The sequence below is a fragment of the Vombatus ursinus genome, unplaced genomic scaffold (assembly GCF_900497805.2).
Source record: "Vombatus ursinus unplaced genomic scaffold, bare-nosed wombat genome assembly UNPS02014791.1, whole genome shotgun sequence".
NCBI lineage: Eukaryota > Metazoa > Chordata > Mammalia > Diprotodontia > Vombatidae > Vombatus > Vombatus ursinus.
The window spans coordinates 58,679,474-58,700,489 of NW_020954569.1; the positions used below are offsets into that span (position 1 = coordinate 58,679,474).

At 35.2% G+C, this 21,016-nt stretch overlaps 1 protein-coding gene across 1 annotated transcript in view; it reads right to left on the reverse strand.

The window, feature by feature from the left end:
* Positions 1-21,016, reverse strand: part of RIT2 (Ras like without CAAX 2) — a 505,620-nt gene that overhangs the window by 46,246 nt on the left and 438,358 nt on the right. The window lies entirely within an intron of this gene.

Genomic DNA, 21,016 nt, shown 5'->3' on the forward strand with positions numbered 1-21,016 from the left:
TAAAGGTTCAGCTTGAGGTCTCTCTTAGACTCTCTGTGCTTCACTCATTTGCAAATTGTATAACTTTTTTGTAAATGTAAGCATTAAATCTGGGACCCTTATTCCCTAAATATGTATTACTTCTGTCACTTTGAGCAAGAGTTCAGCTTCTGTTTATTTTGTGGAAACAGAAAATAAGTTTTATGGAGAAATGGAATTATAGCATTAATAACCAATCAGCAAATATTTCTTAAGTGCCTCCTATGTACTAGACATACTGCTAGATGATGGGGTTACGAGTACAATGAATGAAATAATTTCTTTTTGTAAATTGCTTGTATTCTAAAGAAGACAAGTACATATATAGATATCTGCATATTAAATATAAAGAGTTTAAGGAAAAAATAAAACTAGTTCAACATAAGGTGGTTTGAGAGGGAGGAGAGCACAAGCATTTGAGAGAATGAGGAAAGCCTGCTAATAAGGAAGATGGTTCTTGAGGTGCATTCTTAAAGAAGAAAATTAATCTGTGAGGCAGAGGTAAGAAAACAATGAATATGTGGTATAGCAGAGAGCTAGTATAAAAACAGAGAGATGGGAGATGGAATTCCTTATAGGAGTTAAAATATGGTCTTTTTGGCTAGATAACAAAATATGAGATACAATAAGGCCTGAAATATAGTTGGAGGCAAAGCTGTAAAGGACTTTAGAAGAGAAAAAAAGGAATTTATACAGGGTATCCCAGAAGTCTTAGTGTATTCTTAACTGCACTTAAATGCCTATCTGTCCATTCTTTCAGCGTCTGGATATGTAGTTTTTCTAGGCCTGGGAATTTGGAGTTACTAAAGACTATTAGGGGTTAATTCAGCTTCATTCAAAGAGCATTTATTAATGGTCTACTAGGGTCTCTGCTAAGCATTGGGGATATAAAGAAAAATCAAAACAGTTTCTGATTTCAAGGAGCTTACATTCTACTCAAGGGAAACAGCATGTAAATAGGTAAGTCAATACAAATTATGTAACAAAGAAAATGCCCATTAATTCCATGACAAGGAAAGGGGAAAGCTGACAGTTGTGTGGTAGGAATGACCCGGAAAGACCTCAGGAAGGAAGTGGCACCTGACCTGACCACTGATGGGAGTTTAGAATTCTAAGACACAAAAGTGAGGAGAGTAGCTCTCATTCAATCAGTTATCATTTCTATGCAGATGATTCTCAGATCTTCTTGTCCCTCCCTAACCTTCCTCCTGACATCTTCTTGCATCTCTGAATACCAATTAGACAACTCTAATTGGATGTCCCACAGTAATCTTAAAGTCAACATGTCCAAAATTAAACTTATTATCTTTCTCCCCAAACCTTTCCTTCTTCCCAATTTCCCTTTTACTGTCAAGGACACCACTGTCTTCCCAATTGCTAAGACTCCCAACTTAAATGTCATCCTTTACTCTTCACTTTCTCTCTCAACCCCCATATCCAATCAGTTATCAAGTCCTGCCTTTTCATTGTGTTATCTCCTGTATTGTACCATCACTTCAGCTCTGACATCGCAATCACCCTGATGCAAGGCCCTCATCATCTGATGCCTATGCTATAGTAATAGGGTGCTGATTCATTTCCCTGCCTCAAATCTCTCATTCTAATCCATTCTCCACTTAACTATCAAATTGATCTACTTAACATGCAGGTCTGACTCTATCTCCCCTCTATTCAATAAATTCCAGTATCTTCCTATCACCTCTAGGATCAAATATAAAATCTTCTTTTTGGATTTTAAAATTCTTCATAACCTCGCCCCTTCCTACCTTTCCACTCATTTTACACCTTATTCCCCTTACCATACTGTGCAACGTAGTGAAACTGACCTCCATTTCCTGAAAGGGAAGATTTTCCCCAGCTCTCCTCGATATCAAAATGCTGTTCCTCCTCATGTCTACTTCATGGATTTCCTGGCTTTCTTCGAGTCTCACCTTCTGCAAGAAACCTTTCCCAGTCCCCCTTAATCTGAATGCATTCTCTGGGAGACTTCTCCCAATTTATCTAGTATATATCATACTTGTAAGTATTTTACTATTTATTGTCTCCCTATTAGACTATGAGTTCTTTGAGAGTAAGCACTGTTTTTCAGCTTTCTTTGTATTATTCCTCAGTACTTAGCACAGTAATTGACATGTTATTGTTGTTGTTGTTCAGTCTTTAGTTGTGTATGACTCTTCTTGACCCTGTGGAACATAGCACACCAATACTATCCTCATGGTTTTCTTGGTAAAGTTGCTGGAGTGGTCTGCTATTTCCTTTTCCAGTGGATTAAGGTAAACAGAGGTTAAGTGACTTGCCCAGGGTCACACAGCTAGTAAGTACCTGGGGCTGGATTTGAACTCAGATTTGACACATAGTTAGAACTTAAAGAGTTAAGTGCCTTCACAGGGTGATAAAACAAGTATGTAATATATGTAAGACTGGAACTCAGGTCTTCTAAGATTTGGGGCCAGCTTTCTATATACTGTGCTATGTAGCCTTTCAGATCTCATTTAACTTGAGATCAAGCAAAATCAGTAGTAAATACCTTGAGAAGTACATGGCTCTAAAATATATATGCATTACCTGTGAGGGGCCAGGGAAGTAGCCAACAGATACATCCCGTTCTATGTGGGTCTGCTCTATGTGTCCATATTCCATTTGGAAAATGCTTGTTTTGAAATTGAGTGCCTATCAATTCTGGATGCCCATCAACTGGTGAATGAGTGAACAAGTTGTGGTATATGAATGTAAGGGAGAACTACTGTGCTATAAGAAATGATGAGCAGGCAGATTTCAGAAAAACCTGGAAAGACTTACATATACTGATGCTGAGTGAAGTGAGCAAAACCAGGAGAACATTGTACACAGCAACAGAAACATTGTGTAATGATTAACTATGAGAGACTCAGTTCTTCTCAGCAATATAATGATCCAAGACAATTTCAAAAGACTCATAATGAAAAATGCTAACTACATCCAGACAAAGAACTATGGGGTCTGAATGCAGATAGAAGCATACTATTTTCACATTTTTTTGTTTTTTTTTTCCTTGTAATTTTTCCCTTTTGTTCTGATTCTTCTTTCACAACATGACTAATGTGGAAATATGTTTGATATGATTGTACATGTGTAACCTATATCAGATTGGTTGCCATCTTGGGAAGGGGGGAGAAGAGAGAGAGAGGGAGAAAAAAATTGAAACTCAAGATCTTATAAAAGTGAATGTTGAAATCTATCTTTACATGTAATTGGGGGAAAAATACTATTAAGAGTAAACAAGTAAAACAAGTAAAAAACAAATAAAACAAGTGGAAAAAAGAGTCACTGGAAGGAATTTAATGTCTAAAATGATCAATCTTACTTTCTAGACTTTTCCTAATTTGATGCCGATCTCCTTTCCAAATTTTACCACACTCCTTCTATTTCCCAAATATTTACTCTCATTGTTGAATTCCAATCAAAACCAAACTCATCTCTAGTCAAATCAATTTGCTTGCTATGCCCTGAACATTAGAAATATGTTCTAATATCTGTCTTTTCTGTATAATATTTTTCAAAAATCCCCATTCCCACCCCAACTTTTCTCTCAAAATTCCTTCCTATCCTTTAAAATCCCATACTCCCTTTTTCCTTTAAAGTGACCAATTGTCCTTTCAAATGGGGGCATATTTGTCATTCATATAGCCCATTTGGTACTTGTTGACATTTTGATTTGTATTGTTCAATTAATTATATTTTTAAATTAAATGACAGTTCCAGTTAAATTCTTTTTGTTGTTGTTTTGATTTTTTTTTCTGTTTGGAAATATAGTGTAGCATATTGGCTTGAAAGTTGGCCTTGTAGTCAGGGAGATATATTCAAGTTCTGCTCCTGACCCATATGGACTGTATGACCTTGGGCACGTTACTCAAACTCCCAATGACCCATGACAACTCTCTGAAACTACAAAATAAGAAGACATACAGTTTTGTACTTGTCACAGAAGTTCCTTACTGGGAACTTCTTAAACTGATGAAATAATAGACACATATACATAGACCTATACATATACTATACATATGTATGCACACACATGCACATATATGAATATACATATATACACACATATATAACTTATCATATGTTACTTAAACTTATGCCCAAGAAGTGTTGTAAGAATGAAATAAGATGATATATGTTAAGAAACATGAGGTATTATTTTCATTAAATAGGAACTGACTTATTAAACAGGAACTTTTCTTCTATTTGAAGTGCATTTCCTCCCATTATTCCCTATATAGTTCTGATAAAGAACATTCACTTGGGACTGACTCATGAGAACATAGGCCTAACTTGGTTTTTGCTTTTTCTTTTAAACCAAAACAAATGATTGGAACTTGGGGACTTGGAATTTACAACATGAATTTCCAGTGCTGATAAAAAAAAAAAAAAAAGATCCATGCTGAAAGCCTGATGCAAATGGCTACAATATCACAACTGAAATCTAATAACAGCAATGGAGTTATTGTTTGATGCATTTTTATTACAGGAAACAGTTCACAATGTGTGGTAAAAGCTGATTCGTACCATGTCATTTACAGGAGGAAAAAGTAAGAAAGTGCACAAGAGAGATCTTGTTTTTTTTTTTGATCTAAACCATCCTTAACATATCTTTCTCTTGTTTGTTCTTGGAGTGCTCTTTGGAAGGAGACTATCATTCAATGACATTTATTCAGTTCTACATCTATAAATTGGGAATTTTTGGAAATTTCATTGCCTATTGTACTCCCAAGACTTTAATGTGCTTAAGGAAGTATTCAATAGATCATAGCACATTTCTCAGTAAACTCATTGATGGAGACTGATGTTACTATAAAAAAGATTGAAATTAGGAGTTTATATATGAGCAAAATGCAAGAAAAACTTATTAATAATAGGTCAGCTTAATGTAAAGATATAAGAGTATTAGACTGGGAATCAATAGACCTTGGATTTAATACCTCTCAATGGCATTATTCATAAGATCATAGACATAGAGCTAAAGGGAGATTTAGGAGCCATTTAATTCAACTCCCTCATTTTTTCAGATGGGAAAGGAAACCCCAGAGAAGTAAAGTGACTTGCCTAAAGTGATATGTAGCAGATGGCTGAGCCAATCTTTGCACCTATATATTCTGATTCAAAATCCCATCCCAAATTCTAAGCTTATTTCACTGCATTTCACCATATTTCCACTAACTGATAGCAAGACTGTGAACACTGTACTTAACTTCTATGGGATCCATTTTTCTCATATGTAAAATGGAAGAACAAGTTTAGGTGATTTCAAAGGTCCTTTTTACCTCCAAAAAGTATGTGACCCTAAAGCTGAAGGTCTGTGTACACTGCAAGGATAATTAAAACTTTATAGTTCTACAGATAATACTGATAGGCATACTTCGGTCATGTTGGGCATTAGGAATCACTGATAATAAAATCTTCTTCCACTGTGAAGTTAGTCTTTTAGCATGTGAGTTTTGATATGATTGATAATATCATAAATTTAGTACCAGATGGACTTTAGAGGACATGGAATCTAAATTAAGCACTCAAAGAGTGTTTATTGAATACCTATAGAAAATTCCAGACCAATATCTCAGGGAAGTTCTTTAATAATTGTCTTCTGGTGATTTTGAAGACAATATCCAAAAGGACTTATGTAACAACACAAATATCTACACTATAGACATGAAATAAGGAGGTAGAGCCAAGTGTGCAAGCTACTATAGTTTCCTAAGGGGGAAAAAATTCTCATTCTGATATTGAAAGGTGTGAGATTATCCATTTTTGGTGATAATGTATCTGTTTTAATTAAATTGCTAATTGTTTATTTGTTATACCTTGTTTACCTTTCCTGGAAATCCATAGAGTAGGAAATCAAATATCATAAACAGAAATAGGCAATAAGACTCAACCAATAGATGTCAACTGTGAGGTGGGGGTGGAGGATTTCACTCTTCAGTAAGGTTATTTTATCCAGTAGAGCTAGAGCAGCACAATATTGACAAATTTTGTCTCTCAAAATGGGGAATTTCAAATGTGTAAAATTCTATTATTGTTGTTGTTTTGTTTTGTTTTCCTTCTGAATGTCAGTTGCTGAGCCCCAATAGAATGTTGATAAACTGTCAGTTGAATTCCTGGCAACAGCATCACAGAAATCTTTTTGTTTTTGTTCACAAAGGTCTCTCTGTTGGATAATGATGTCTAGTAATGACTTCCATGCTAATGGATCTGTAAAGAGTGTTCCCTGTACTTCTGTAGGCAGCACACTACAATGGAAATATTTTCAGAGTCCTTAATCAGTCCTTCTTGCTGTTCTGGATCAACTCAGGGAAATATAGTCAGATTCATTTCATAAACTGTTTGTTTTAGTTTAAGTGTCAGTTTGTAATTACTTGTTCCCTGTATACCACAGTCACAAAGTGAACATATTTACTTTTGACATTTATTTGGAGGGAATTAAGTATTCTATAAAATAAACAAGCAAGACAACTCTATAAAGGCCTCTAGTGATTTTAAAGGCCCTGAGAATATGGCCACCCAAAGAGGATTGCACTTGGCTAATTTGTGTGGCAACAGTTTCAGAGGCTATGCTTAGGGTTAGGGTTAGGATTAGGGAAAGAATCATAACACAGGAGTACTAGAAAGGGAGCAGGAACCCAGGTGGGTATCTATACTTAGAGACTGGACTATATTTAATTGATTAGGGTATAATTGTTTCTAGTCTCCACAGAATGCATCTGTCTGAAGATCTTCATTAACCTATTCAGTGAAAAAAAATCTAATTTTTTGGTACTTACTATGAATTGCCCCAATGTAAAAATGAATTCAGTCCTACATGGAGATGGTGAAGGGCTATTTATTTGACAACTATAATACTTCTGAAACTTAGAGATATTAGATTACCTTCTCTCTTCCAAAGGTAGTATGGTCCAGTGGAAAGAGAACTGGAGCTATAGCTAGGAGTCAAAGGTTTTGAATTTAAACTCCTAGGTCTCAAGCTTCAGTTTTCTCATATTAAAAAGCAATTATATTTATACATCCAATCTCATTTTTTGTGGAGTAGGGAGGGTGAGAAAAGTGCTAAAGAAGATAGGGTTCCTGTTGTTACATCATCACATTCTTCTCATTTTTCCTGTGGTTCAGATAGAAATGAATCTACTACTCATTTTATATTTAATATTCTATTGACAATTGCACAGGTGAATAAAATAATTGTTTTTTGTAATGAAATAAAAGTATTAGGATGTAAACTCATCCTCATGTAAGATCATTGAAAGCTTTCTTGGTACAGTTCTCATAGAAAACACAGCAACAGGGATAATATGTACCACATTCTATTTGCACATGATTTTGTGCAAGCCTCTCTCAGGTCTCTATAAATAGAAAGCTTTTATTACATGTAGATTGGATATTACCATAGAATTGGAAAGTAGGAAGGGACCCCAGGGGCCATCTAGTCCATTCCATACATAAAAACAAATGCTCCTTATGAGTATAATGTATATTTTGCATGGCAACACTAATTACAAAAATTGTTCTTGAGTTTTTATGGATTGATGTTAAATCCGGGTAATTGAAGAAATACTTTAACCTGTTATGATGTTTTGGTGCAAATACAGTTGATTGGTTGAGTTTTCCATGATACTTTAAGGTCTATATTTATAGTGTGGGAATTTATAGTCTGTTAGTCAATAAGAGCAAATTTTTAATGTATGACTGTGGATACCAGTTTATATCTTACGAGTTATTCAATAGGGGCTTAATTTTAGCAGTCTGCAGTGACAGTGATTATTGTACTAAATGAGTTCTCCCAATTAAGCTTTGACTTCAAGACCCATTAGTCTCTAGACATATTTGACCTCACCTTTCTCTATGATAGCCATATTTTCAATTTATCATTACTGGAGAAGATCAGGGTATTGATAACAGTCACTTTAATTTGAAAATGTCACATTTCAATTTGACCTCTAGATTAAAGCTCAAAGATTTCATTCTCTACTCTTCTTGGGAGAACATTAAGAATTTTATACTTATCTAAAACTCTGACTGATGTTTTGGTACCACTTGAGAAAGTTTCACAAGATAAAGCCTTTTCAAGTGAAACCAAATAACTTTATGCCATCCACGCATGGGAAGTGATCAATATTTTGTTTAGTTCAATTCAGACTTTGACTTGAAAGCCATAGTCTATTCTATTCAGGAGTGATAGTAATGGATTTAGCACTAAGAAGAAGCTACCAAGCCTAAATATTCTCCTTTGGAGATCCATTTTATATCAACTGTTCTTGACCTTACTGCATTAGTGATGTGTTTTAAATGGAGAACCATTTTCTATATGGTCAATAAATGCTCTAGTAGTTGTGCCATGCATATGAAACTGAATCAGATGCTTTGAGACAATCAATACAGGGGCATATCTGTTACATAATTTTCTACAATCACTGAATTGATAATGGTTTGCTCTTTATCCCCTGTGAATTTTTGGCATATTTTTCTTTCTCAAAAATGTATGTAAACATATAATTGGAATCAATTTGGAGAGCTCCCCTAATGCCCAATCCATTATTTTTTCCATTGCTAAAAAACTAATAATATGAGGAAGGTAAAGCACTGGAGCTGGAGGGATCAGGAAAGGCTATCCTAATGAATTGGGAGAAAGGTACCTTTCCTGATTCCCTCCACTTGTTAGTCCTTCCATAAATCCAAGAAATCATTTTGTATTTACTTCTTTTGTATATGTACATGTATATGTTGTCTCTCTTTTAACCCCCACTTCTACCCAGTATATTGTAAAATATACATGTGAGGGCCCATACTATTTCTTTTCACTTTATATATATATATATATCCCCAGTGCCTGTACATATCAGGCTCTTAATAAATGCTTGTTGAATTTAATTAAATGATAAGAATCTGCTTTCTGCCCCATTACCAGTTCATTAATGAGTTTTTAGTTAGAGTAATTGTCAATTTATTTGATCAGGACATTAAAATTGTTTGAAATAACTTGACCAAATTAGCATACACTAAAACTTCTTGGAAAAAACAGTGATACAGTAGGTGGCTACACAGCAGATTCTTGTTATTTGATCATTTTTATAGTTTCATTCTCCTAATAAGACCAGTCAGCCTTTCATAAAAACTGTGCTATTCTTCCACAGAAGAAAAGCAGGCCTGTTCTCATCAACTGGTCTATCTGAGGTAGCTAGTTTCAATTAATCAACCAACCAACTAATAAACATTTATTAAACTATGTCAGACAGGATGTTAGATTAAGGATAAAAGCCAGAAATGAAGCTTCTTCCGGCACAGAGGTTATATTCTTATATTCTATTCAAAGAGACAAGTACATATGTAAATATATACAAAATAATTATGAGGTATGTTTTTGGGGGTGGGAGGAGAGTAATCATTAGTACCCTAGGGAATCAGGATAAATTTTCATCCAGATAGTGATCCTTGAGATACTTTTTGAGAGAAAGTAGAAATTCTAAGAGGCAGAACTGATAAAGGAATATATTCCAGATACGGGGTTGGGGGAAGAGAGAAAATCAGTTGTGCAGCCAGTAGAATGGCATGAATAGAGGAGATAGTGTCATGTGTATGTAATAACAAGGACAGTTTGTAGAGTCAGTCAAAGAGAATAATGAGAAATGTCTGGATACGTAGATTGGAACCATCCAAAGTTGATTATTGGAGTGTGCTGGAGAACAAGTCTATTGTTAAGTTTTCAATATGAAATTTCATACTTTGGAAATAAACAAATGCTACAAATGCTCGATTTAGAGTTTTGTTGATTGTTTAAACTTAAGAAAATAATGAAGAAAATGTTAATACAAACTAAAATAATAATTATGTTGTAGGGATTTTTTTTATATCTGGTTGTTAAATATTTATCCATACATTGCTGATTTCAAACCATTCCTTCATCATTGTACTTATAGTGACTCCAAAAGATACTGCAAAACAGATAAAGGTACCTTAATAATTTCCTCTTCCTCTGATAGCTCCTTTCATAGAACTTTAATACTATATAATGCAATTTCTATCCTTTGTAATTTTGTACCTCAAAAAAAATTTTTTTTAAGTATGGGTTATTTCATTTTGTAAATTTTGCCTCAGAATAATTTGTGAGTTTTTTTCAAAGAAAATGTATGTTCTAATTTCTATGCTGTACAGGACCTAACTGGGTACATAGTTTATACTCAATCAATCTTTGTTGATTCCCTGAATGATTGGATATCATGTTAATTATAAAAATAAAAGTATAGAATGTAAAGCTTTTTTTAAAGATCTTACCATTTCTCCCCAATATTGACTAATTTAAAGTAAATATTTCCCCCATATCAGATTAATTTATACAGAGCCTTATAGTACATTCCAGGGAAACAAGCTCCAGAAAAATTCTTCTGAAGGTGATGACAGTGAATATTGTAGGAAGAAATGCCATATTCCTTTTTAATAATAAAAAAAAGTATTGCATAATTTACACCTAGTTAGGTCAAGATTCATTTTTGGTCCTATTAATTTGACATTCAGAGTATCAAAACAGAAACAACTTTGAATTTAAAAGGGTCTGAATTATCTAATACCTCATTTTAACCACAAGAGGACAGAGGCCTTTTACAAGCCTGCTCAATCACAAGGACCATTCGTCAGCTATCCTGCCATTAAGAGATTGCCTTGTTTACAATCTGAGCTTTCTTTACTTCTATTGACAAATAATCAAGGAATTATTTCTGATGCAATTTCACTTTGGCTGATTTGCAGCTGATATATGACAGTGAAGGACTATCTGGACACCCAGAGGACTTGAGAAAGCAAACTTCCCACTTCAAACTACATGTCAGGCATGATTGAAATTAACTGTAAAATGTAATTTAATCAACAAAGAGAAACTATCATGAGGCAGGAATAAGAAATTATTCTGAATGAAGCTGTTGTAAATTAACAACTATATTTATAAACTGGGCAGTTTCTTGTGTTACTCTAAACACCAACCAGAATTAATCTCCAACCTTACATTGTCATTGGGTTAAATTACCCACATAACACTAGTTATGCCACTTTGATACATTTTTATAAATCTTTTATTTCCATGCTTTGTTTCCCTCCCACCAAACCCAACAATGAAAGAAACTAATAAATGTGAGTCCTTGGATGGATTGGGTACCATGCCAAAATCTATGGAATTGATCTAGATTGGAAAAACCTAAAGGACTACATTTTGAATTAAAACCAACAACCAATGCAAAATTATCAAAAAGTTCAATTTAGTTGCCTGTTATTGCAGGAATTTAATGTCTGCCATGATAATCATGATCCATGATGAATATAAAATTAAAACTAGACCACTTGTGAAGAAGAAATTTAATATACTATTAATAAATTGTTCTGAAATTCAGAAATTGAGAAAATTTTTCATTCATCTTCTTAATTTATTGACATACTAAGAGACTGAATCTCACTTTTTCTCTTTGAAATGATCAACTGCAATACTTCAAGATATCCAGTATAATTGACTGAGTGAGGCTTGGTTGGTTGTTGTCCATCATCAAAAAGGACAAAAATGACATCACTATATTAGGGTCAAGCTACAGTGTGTCTGACTGTGGCTGATAAGACCAATATAAGCTTAGAAGGTGCTACCACAAGTCAGGCACAAATAGTCCACATGAACATTTGGAGTGGAGATTTCTCTAAATTTGTACATCTCACATTTCTTTTGAGCTACTTCAATTCTGCTTAGCTCCTAAAGTACAGTGCCTTCCTTGATGCAGACATGCCATGCTGGCCAGTCCTGCACAACTCTCTCCCATGTCTTACAATTGATTCCAAAGTTCTTCAGGGAGACTTTGAGAGTGTCCTTCTATCACTTCTTTTGGCCTCCATGTGAGTGCCTGCACTGTGTGAGTTTTCCATAAAATAGTCTTTTAGGCAAATGTTCACTATTCAAACAATGTGGCCAGCCCATCAGAATTGTGCTTTCTGCTGTAGAGTTTGGGTGCTTGGCAGTTCAGCCTGACAAAGGCCTTCAATGTCTGATACCTTGTCTTTCCAGGTGATCTTCAGAATCTTCCTAAGACAATTCAAATGGAATTGATTCAGTTTCTTAGCATGGTGCTGGTAGACTGTCCAGGTTTCACAGGCATACAACATTGAGGTCAGCACAGTGGCTCTGTAGACCTTAAGTTTGGTAAACAGTCTAATACCTCTTCTCTCCCACACTTTCTTTTGGAGCATCCTCAAAACTGAGCTGGCTCTGGTAATTTGTGCATCAGTCTCATCATCTGTGTGTATATCCCTGGAAAATATGCTACCAAGGTAAGTGAACTTATCCACAGAATTCAAAATGTCTCCATTTGCTATAACCAATGGTTCCACATATGGATGGTGTGATGCTGGCTGGTAGAAAATCTATGTTTTCTTGGTATTAATTGTTAGACCAAAAGTAGCACAAGCAGAAAAGAATCAATTAATATTTTTCTTGCATCTCAGCCTCAGAGGCTAAATTGAGTGCACAATCTTCTCCAAAAAAAAAAAAAGTTACCCACCAACTCTCCCTCCACTTAAGTCTTGGCTTGTAGCTCTCTTAAGTTAAATGATTTACCTTCAATGTGATAACTGATCTTGATGCCATTTTTGTCCTTGTTGAAGGCATCTGCAACATTGCTGAAAACATGCTAAAAAAGCACGGATATTTAAAAAAGCACACAGCCCAGTTTCCCTCCATTGGTGAATGAGAAAGCAGAAGAGCATTGTCCATTACTTAGAAACCAAGCAAGCATGCCATCATGAAACTGACATACTGATGAACTTCTTTGGGCAACCAAATTTTTCCATAGTTTTCCATAAGCTCTTGTGACTGACAGTGTCAAGACCTTTGTTAGATTGAAGAAGGCTGTATACAGATGTCTGTTCTGCTCCTGGCATTTCTTCTGGAGCTGTTGAGTAGCCAACACCATATCAACGGTTCCTCTGCCCTTTCTGAAGCCCCACTGACTCTTGGGTAGTTGATCATCTTCCAGGTGAAGCACTAGCTTATTTAGGAGAGGATCTTGCCAGCAATGACTAAGAAAAAGAAGCCTCTGTGAATTATTTAATTATCTATCTATCTATCTATCTATCTATCTACCTATCTACACACACATATATGTATATATCTCACATACACATATATGGTTATATATAATGTATGTATATATACATATACCTATATACTATACACACATGTATGTGTGTGCACACACATTATATATGGATATATTTTCACACTTGTATATGAATAAATACCTGTATATATACAGAGGTGTGTGTGAACTCATGCACAACACATGCACACACATATACACACATATACATGTACATGCATATACATGCATACCACATCTATGTATCTATGTATCTATCTATATCTTTGTCTTCTTTGTCTTCTCCATAGTATCTAAAGCTGTCCTGTACATATATCTATTTGTAGAGTGAAAAAGTGATTGAATAGTGAGTGAAATTTAACCTCAATACCATTGACTATGATATTTGAACTTCAGTGACAGGTTGTCTTGGAAATTTACCATACTGAATTGATAGAAGCAGGAAGGAAATTAATATTCAAAACTGTCCCAGGATCTGCTCCAGGTTAAAAATAATGGAAACTAAAGTTATTCATGGATATTTAGGGAAAGGCAGGATTTCTTTAGGTTCTTCTGATTCCTACCATGGATTTAAATTTGAGACAATGTAAACAATGACAAATTTTCAGTGCTGTGCAAATAGTTTCCTTATTAGTGGTTGTGTAAGCAAGGCATGGAATTTAGTGTATATAACTTTAGCCAGCATGATATTATAGGATGCAAGCGTTACCTTGACAACCTCACCTAATTTAAGCAAAAACACACAACAAGGCATGTTTTATAGGGCAATTAATACATGTTTTGGTGCTTGGTGCTATTTGCTGTTCAAGGTATATATTAACAGTGTCATAAAGGATGTTATAAATAGTATTTCTCTGATAAAGATAGAGACACCCATTCTAAAAATTCAATTTTAACAAGCTCTCTACTTTAATTACTCTTCAGTTGATCCTTCCACTTAAAAAAAATAGTTCTGTGGGTTAAGAGAAAAGCAAACAATAGAAAAAATGGGTAATTATGCATTCTACTTATCTTCTTTCTATTTTTTCTTTTCTTTATCCCTTCCTTCCTTCCTTTCTTTTTTTCTTTCTTCCTCTTTGTTAAATACATGCCTTCTTTTACTGTTTCTAGATTTAATTGAAAAGCAGGGGAAAAGAAATACTGTGGAGAATAGAAAAGAGACACATTGTCAAATGATAAAATGAGTACAATAGAAGATTAGTCTTAATGACTACTAACACATTATCATTAATTAATTTATGAGATAGCTTTCCTAGGGGAAAACTATCAGTGAATAGGTCATTTAAGAAAAGTTGCACAAGAAAGTTTTGATAGGAGAGAAAATATGGGGGATTTCCCAGGAAAAGGAAGAAGTGTAAATGGAAAAGGACATCTTAAACAGCATGATGAAATGGGGTGGGATATACAGAAAGGAAAAGTATTGAATATAGAAAAGAACAGTATTGAATATGGCAGTGTTTTTAGGACATGTAACTACGTGAACTCCAAGGCTTATTATAATTCTAATAACCTTAACTAAATCCCAATTTGGACCCTCTCGCTGGAAATGAAATCAGCATGGAGGTTGCGGAGGAGACAAAGGCTATTATTCTAATCTCTTTTCAAGAATGTCCCCCTTACATCAGCATTAGTTGTGTCACTGCATGTAACTTGGATTTCTCTCAGCTTTTCTAGGATATAATCATTAGTTGTTATTAATTGTCTCTGACTAAATTAGTGAGAAGTCTATGCATTTTATGCATTTAAATAATCCTGAATAAAGAGCTTTGTTCCAAGAATATCATTATCATTATTAAAGATACTATTTCAAAAGTATAATACTGGTTAATATTATTATTATTATTTTCCATAAATATGGATTTAATTTTTTTTTGAAAATTTCAGTTAAAAACATCCCCAATTGGTTTATTTCTTTAAAAAATTGTCTCCAAGAAAATAAAAGAAAAAGAGAGGAAATTTTGCTAGAACCAAGATTATTTTAATATAAAGTGAGTATATCGCTCAGCTGGAAGAAAGTAAATTAGATGTGATCTTACTTGGGAGGCTTAGCAGATATCTTATGTAGGTAACAATCAATACTAAAGATGTTAAGGAATAGTTTTTCATTAGAGTAGCCTATTGAGAAATGAGGAGGGAAAAACTAGCTCTTTTGGCATATATGGATAATGTGTGAAGAAGTGTTCAACAGACATTTAATGAGCTGTCCCTTGGCCAGGCGGCCAGAATTCTCAGTTCACTGAGATAGGCACTAACAAAGGATTAATGAATTCTTGAAAGGTTTAGTTTGGCATCTCTTAGAGACTTTGTCTTGCTTGATGGAACAAATGCAAAACCTTTTTTTCTTTATATTCTACAGCCTAGGGAGCCTTATAAGGTGATTGAAAAGATGGGGACCCTGCTGGGAAAGACTGCAATTTTCTTGTAGAGAGGTCAGAAGTGATGGAGTTGGCTATTTAGCTTCTTTTGAGGGCTAGATACTTCAAAGCCATATATAAGCAATCTGGCAACTGCTTCAATGGCACAGGAGATCATATAGAAATCACAAAGGAGCCAGGTTGCCTTGACTGTGTGAATACAATCCTCAAAGTGAATTGAGGAAACTTTCCTAGTAAGGAATAGGAACTGGAGGAGTGGCATATCTTTTATATATATATATATATATATATACACACACACACACACACACACACACACACACACACACATGTATATATATGTATGTATGTATATGTATATATACATATATATGTATATATGTGTGTGTGTGTGTATATATATATGTATATGACTATTTCTATGAATAAGACATCCTACATTTTTAAGAGAGTATAGTGGAGAGTCCACATTCTTCTACTTTCATTAGTAGTATTACTTTGGACAATTCATACAAACCTCTTCCAGACTCGGGTTCCTAATATGTAATAAGTAATTGTTCTGTTTAATTCAACAAACATTCATTAAGTATCTATTATGTGCAAGTCACTGCAATCAGGGCAGATTAAAGACACTTGTACTACCTAACTAATAGAACTATTACAAACTATACATAAAAAATACTGTGTGGTTATAAGTGCTTTTAAAAGTTTACTAACTAATCTTTATTTCCCTAATTAACATTTTCATGGAAAACATTTCATATTTTCTTTGAACTTCAATTAAATTTAATACGTATTTATTAAGCAACTACTACATAAGAAAAAATAGGGATACAAAGATTATTTTTTGATGGAAAATGGGCCTTGTCATCATGGAGTTTGCAATCATTGATGTTAGAAAAATCTGAAACAAAAATCTATACAGTGAGTGAGTGAAAGAAAGTTTTTATTACGCTTCTCATGAGAGAAGGGGGCACAACGCACTTTAGTAGTACGTGGGCACTGGTTCAGTGGTAGAATCAACTTTTTAACCATTAGTTAGATCCATACTCCACCCATCAGGAGTCCTATTGGTCTAGTTCATCTGAGTTACACCCTTCTTGGACAGCCCATTGCATGTTCGTCCATGTTCTGTTAACTCTGCCCATTTCATGTGTCCCATGTTCAAAAATGGTGGCTATCTCTGCCCTTGGGATGTGTCAGTTCATAGTCAATAAGCTTATTAAGCAAGCGCAGTGGAGAAAAGCCTTTGCCCAGTCAAAGGCCCATCTTGAACCCGATGGGTTGCAACTGGTTTAGCCTCCAGGGTTCTTTCTTAAGGAACTTGTTGTTTATATAAAGTTTGGAGAATTTTCTGATTGGTTGAGAAACTATCCACAAGATCTTGGAATTTCTTATCCTGCTGTGGAAGCCTAACCCCCTAAAATCTTTCTTACAATTGATAGACACAATATACAAATAGATGATTAAATATAATATGATTTAAGGAGGGAGACCACTAAAAAGTGGCAGATGAAGAAAGGCTTGATACCTGAGTTATGGCTTAAAGAAAGATAAGGGTTTGAGAAGCAGAGATGAAGCAGAGTATTCTAGACATTGTGGAGCTGGTTGGGGGTCATCAGATTGTATAGAGGCATAGATGGAGGAAATTAGGTAGGGAGAAAGCAAGCAAGTCAATTTGCCTCAGAAATAATGTGGGTAGAGTTCATTAATGTGCAATAAACCTAGAAAGAGAGTTTGGAGTCAGCATTGCAAAGGGCTTTAAGAGAAGTTTATATTTCAATCTAGTACCAATGGGAAGTGAATAAAGGACCTCACTGGACTTTGCAGAACTCAGCATGTGCATAAGTGAAAAGAAAATTACAACTGTCAAAAATTCCAATGAACTAAAAGTTAACTCATGTGGTAGGGTATGTCTTCCTTTTCTCTCACATCCTTCCTTCTGTAATTTATAAGTTAATGCAATGACAGATAATGACTTACATAGCTCACATATATTCAATGTCTGCAAAAATATTGTGAAGCAGAGATCTCCCTCTTATATATCCAAATGGGAGAGGGGGGAGAAATAAAAAAACTAATGCTAACACTGCTCTTTTCTAATTAGTTTCTACATCAATGCCAGCTACTAGTTTTGGATTCCTATTATGCAACAATGGAAATGCTATTAAAAAATGCAGTTAGCAACTAATTGATGAACGTCCCCTCAATTTCCAAATTTTTTTGCCACCACAAAAAGAGCTGTTATCTATCTATCTATCTATCTATCTATCTATCTATCTATCCATCTGTCTGTCTGTCTTTGTACAAATAAGTCATTTTACCTTTTCTTTAATCTCTTTGGGATACAGACCTAGTAGTGGTATTGTTGGGTCAAAGAATATGTACAGTTTTATAGCCCTTTGGGTATAGTATTGTTCTCCGGAGTAGTTGGACTAGTTAACCATTCCACCAACAGTGCATTAGTGTCTCGGTTTTTTTCACATGAGGGGGAGGATTTAAGGGGAAAGATAATGAGTTCAGTTTTGAAGATATTGAGTTTAAGATGATTACTGAACATTCAATTTGCAATGTCTTAAATGTAGTTGGAGATGCAAGATTGAAGATCAGCAGAGAGATTAAGGTATGATGGGAAGATTTAAGAATCATTAGCATAAAGATGGTCAGATCACCAAGTGAAGCAGTATAGGGAGAAAAGGGTCCAGGACAGAAACTTGTGGAACAATTATGATTACAGGTTGTTATCTGGAAGAGGATCCAGCAGAGGGAGACTGAGGAAGAGCAGTATGATAGGTTAGAGAACCAGGAGAGAATGCCCCCTGAAAACCTAGAGAGAAGAGAATACTTAGGAGGAGAGGATAATTAACAGTTTCAAAGTCCACAGAGAGTTAGAGGAGAATGAAGACTGAGAAAGGCCATTGGACTTGGCAACTAAGAGATCATTAGTAACTTTGGAGAGAGCAGTTTTGGTGGAATGATGATGGCAGAAAATGGAATGCAAGAGGTTAAGAAGAGTATGAAAGGAGAGAAAGTGGATGCACTTATTTTAGATGGATTTTTCGATGATTTAGTGAAAAGGGGTAGAAGAGATGTAGATCCATAATTAACCAGGAATGGAAAGATCAAGTGAGAATTTTTTGAGTATAGGTTTGTAGCCACTAGGTAAGAATCTGGCAGACAAGGAGGGATTAAAAATAGGTGATAGAGTGGTTATGACAGCGGGAAAAATTGTGGGAGTAGAAGAGATGAAATAGGATTGCTTATGCAGATAGAGGGCTTTTGCCTTCATAAGAAGTAAAGTCAAATATTCATATGAGACAGAGTTAAAGTAGTAGATAGTGGCAGCAGGTATATGAGTGATATGAGATTAGGATGAAGGGAGAAGAGAGAGTTAATAATGAATAGCCTTAATTTTATTTCTGTAAAATAGGAAGCAAGGTTCTCAGTTGAGATGGTGGGAGGAGGGAGAACCATGGAACATCTGAGGAAAGATAAGTAGAATAGTCAGTTCTTAGGGGAGGTATAGTATTACTGTCTAACAGCAGAGACATTCCAGTTGAAGTTATATAACATAACTATGTAGTGGACTCAGTAAGAACAGTTGCATATTTCCCCACCCCCACCTTCACTTAGGAGTACTTATCTAGGAACAAAGGTGGAAGATGGTGGGAGTGGCTTAGGAAGGCATAATCAGCCATATGATAAAGGGGTTAGAGACTGAGGACAAAAAGAAATTATAGAGTTGGACTGTTTTATCAAAGAGTCAAGATGAGGAAAAGGGGAGAGAGAAATTAATGTTGGTGTGATAATCCTGGGAGAGAACTGAGGGAAATCATGGTGTGGATGAAAAGTAAAGTTTGGTAGGAAGAAGCAAGGGAAGAGGTGAAAAGCCAGCAGATTATGGTCAGATAAGAGGATTTCAGAAATCTTGAACTTGGAGGTGGTGTATTTTGGGGTGATGGTAGGATAAAGGGTATAACCATCTTTGTGTGTAACTAAGGTGGGATGGAGGGGTAGGAATGGGAAATTAGCAGTTAGGATATTTGAAAGAGAATTAATGTATATGATGACTTCTCAAGTATGAAAGCAGGAGTTGGAGTGTAGCAAACATTCTGTTCCAGGTACTGAGCTCATTGAGGAAGGAAAGATAATGACCTGGAGGTCTGTATACAAGAGCTACCAGGAATTTGGTTGGTTGGTAAATATGAATTGCATGCACCTCAAAAAAGGAGAGGTTAGGGGGAATTAGTTGGCACAGTTGATAGAGCACCAGCCGTGAAGTCAGGAGGACCTGAGTTCAAATCCGGTCTCAGATCAAACACATGACATTTACTAGCTGTGTGTCCCTGGGCAAGTCACTTAACTCCAATTGCCTGGAAAAAGAAAAGGAGAGGTTATTGAGTGATGGAGATAGGGAGAGAATCTGGAAGTGGAAATGGAGAGCAAGGAGTATTTTAATTCCCTCACCTCAACCAGTCAACTGAGATGAAAGAGTGAAGCTTCAAGCAGTACTGGAAAGGGTGGGGGGTATGTCATCAGCATCCAGCTAGTTTTCAGCAATAGCTATAAGATAGAAAGAGTGGGAGAGGAAAAGTCTTAGGATAAAGAAAAGTCTGTTCATGACTAATGTGGAAATATATTTAATATGATTGTACATGTATAGCCTATATCAGATAGCTTGCTGTCTTGGGGAGGGCAGAGGGAAGGGAAGGAGGGAGAAAAAAATCAGAATTCAAAATCTTATAAAAGTGAATGTTGAAAACTATATTTACATATAATTAGAAAAAATATAATACTATTAAGTGGGGGGAAATAAAAAAAGAAAAGACCTTTATTTTTTTTTCTTTTCTTAAAGAAGTATCTTAGATATATAGCATTAATTGGAGCCTTTGGGGAATAATTGATTTATGTTCAATTCCAGGATTAGGTGTGGGTGGGATTCTATCCATTTGGATTTAGAGAAAACAATGATTGATTAAACATGATATTTATATCTCCTATTAAAGTTCACAGAACACTTTGTGAAAAAAATTATGTTTGTTGCTTATGGATAATTCATTGCAGAGGTCATAGTGAAAGGAATGATGCACTTGGTTGCAACTTTGAGTTACAAGGGTTGAAGGGGATAGGAAGAGGGAATCAGATGGTAAAGAATGGAAAATACTATTTGGCTGATAATCTACAGGTGTACAGAATTACTGTGATGTGTGGCATGATCAGGCATGACCATGTTCTTCAATGAGTTGAAGATATCACTCCTTTTCTTAGAGGAGGTTGAAGATCTCTCTGGAGACAATGCAGCATGAGGTAGAAGTCACATGGTTAGATGTTCTGAGTCCCATTTGTTCTGAATCACATTTGAAGAATCTCAATAACCTTTTGGCTTATCTCCCTACCTCAAAGCTTTCTTCAAACATGTCTATTTCCCAACAAAACATCAAATTAATTATCATAAAACTCTGGTCTGAG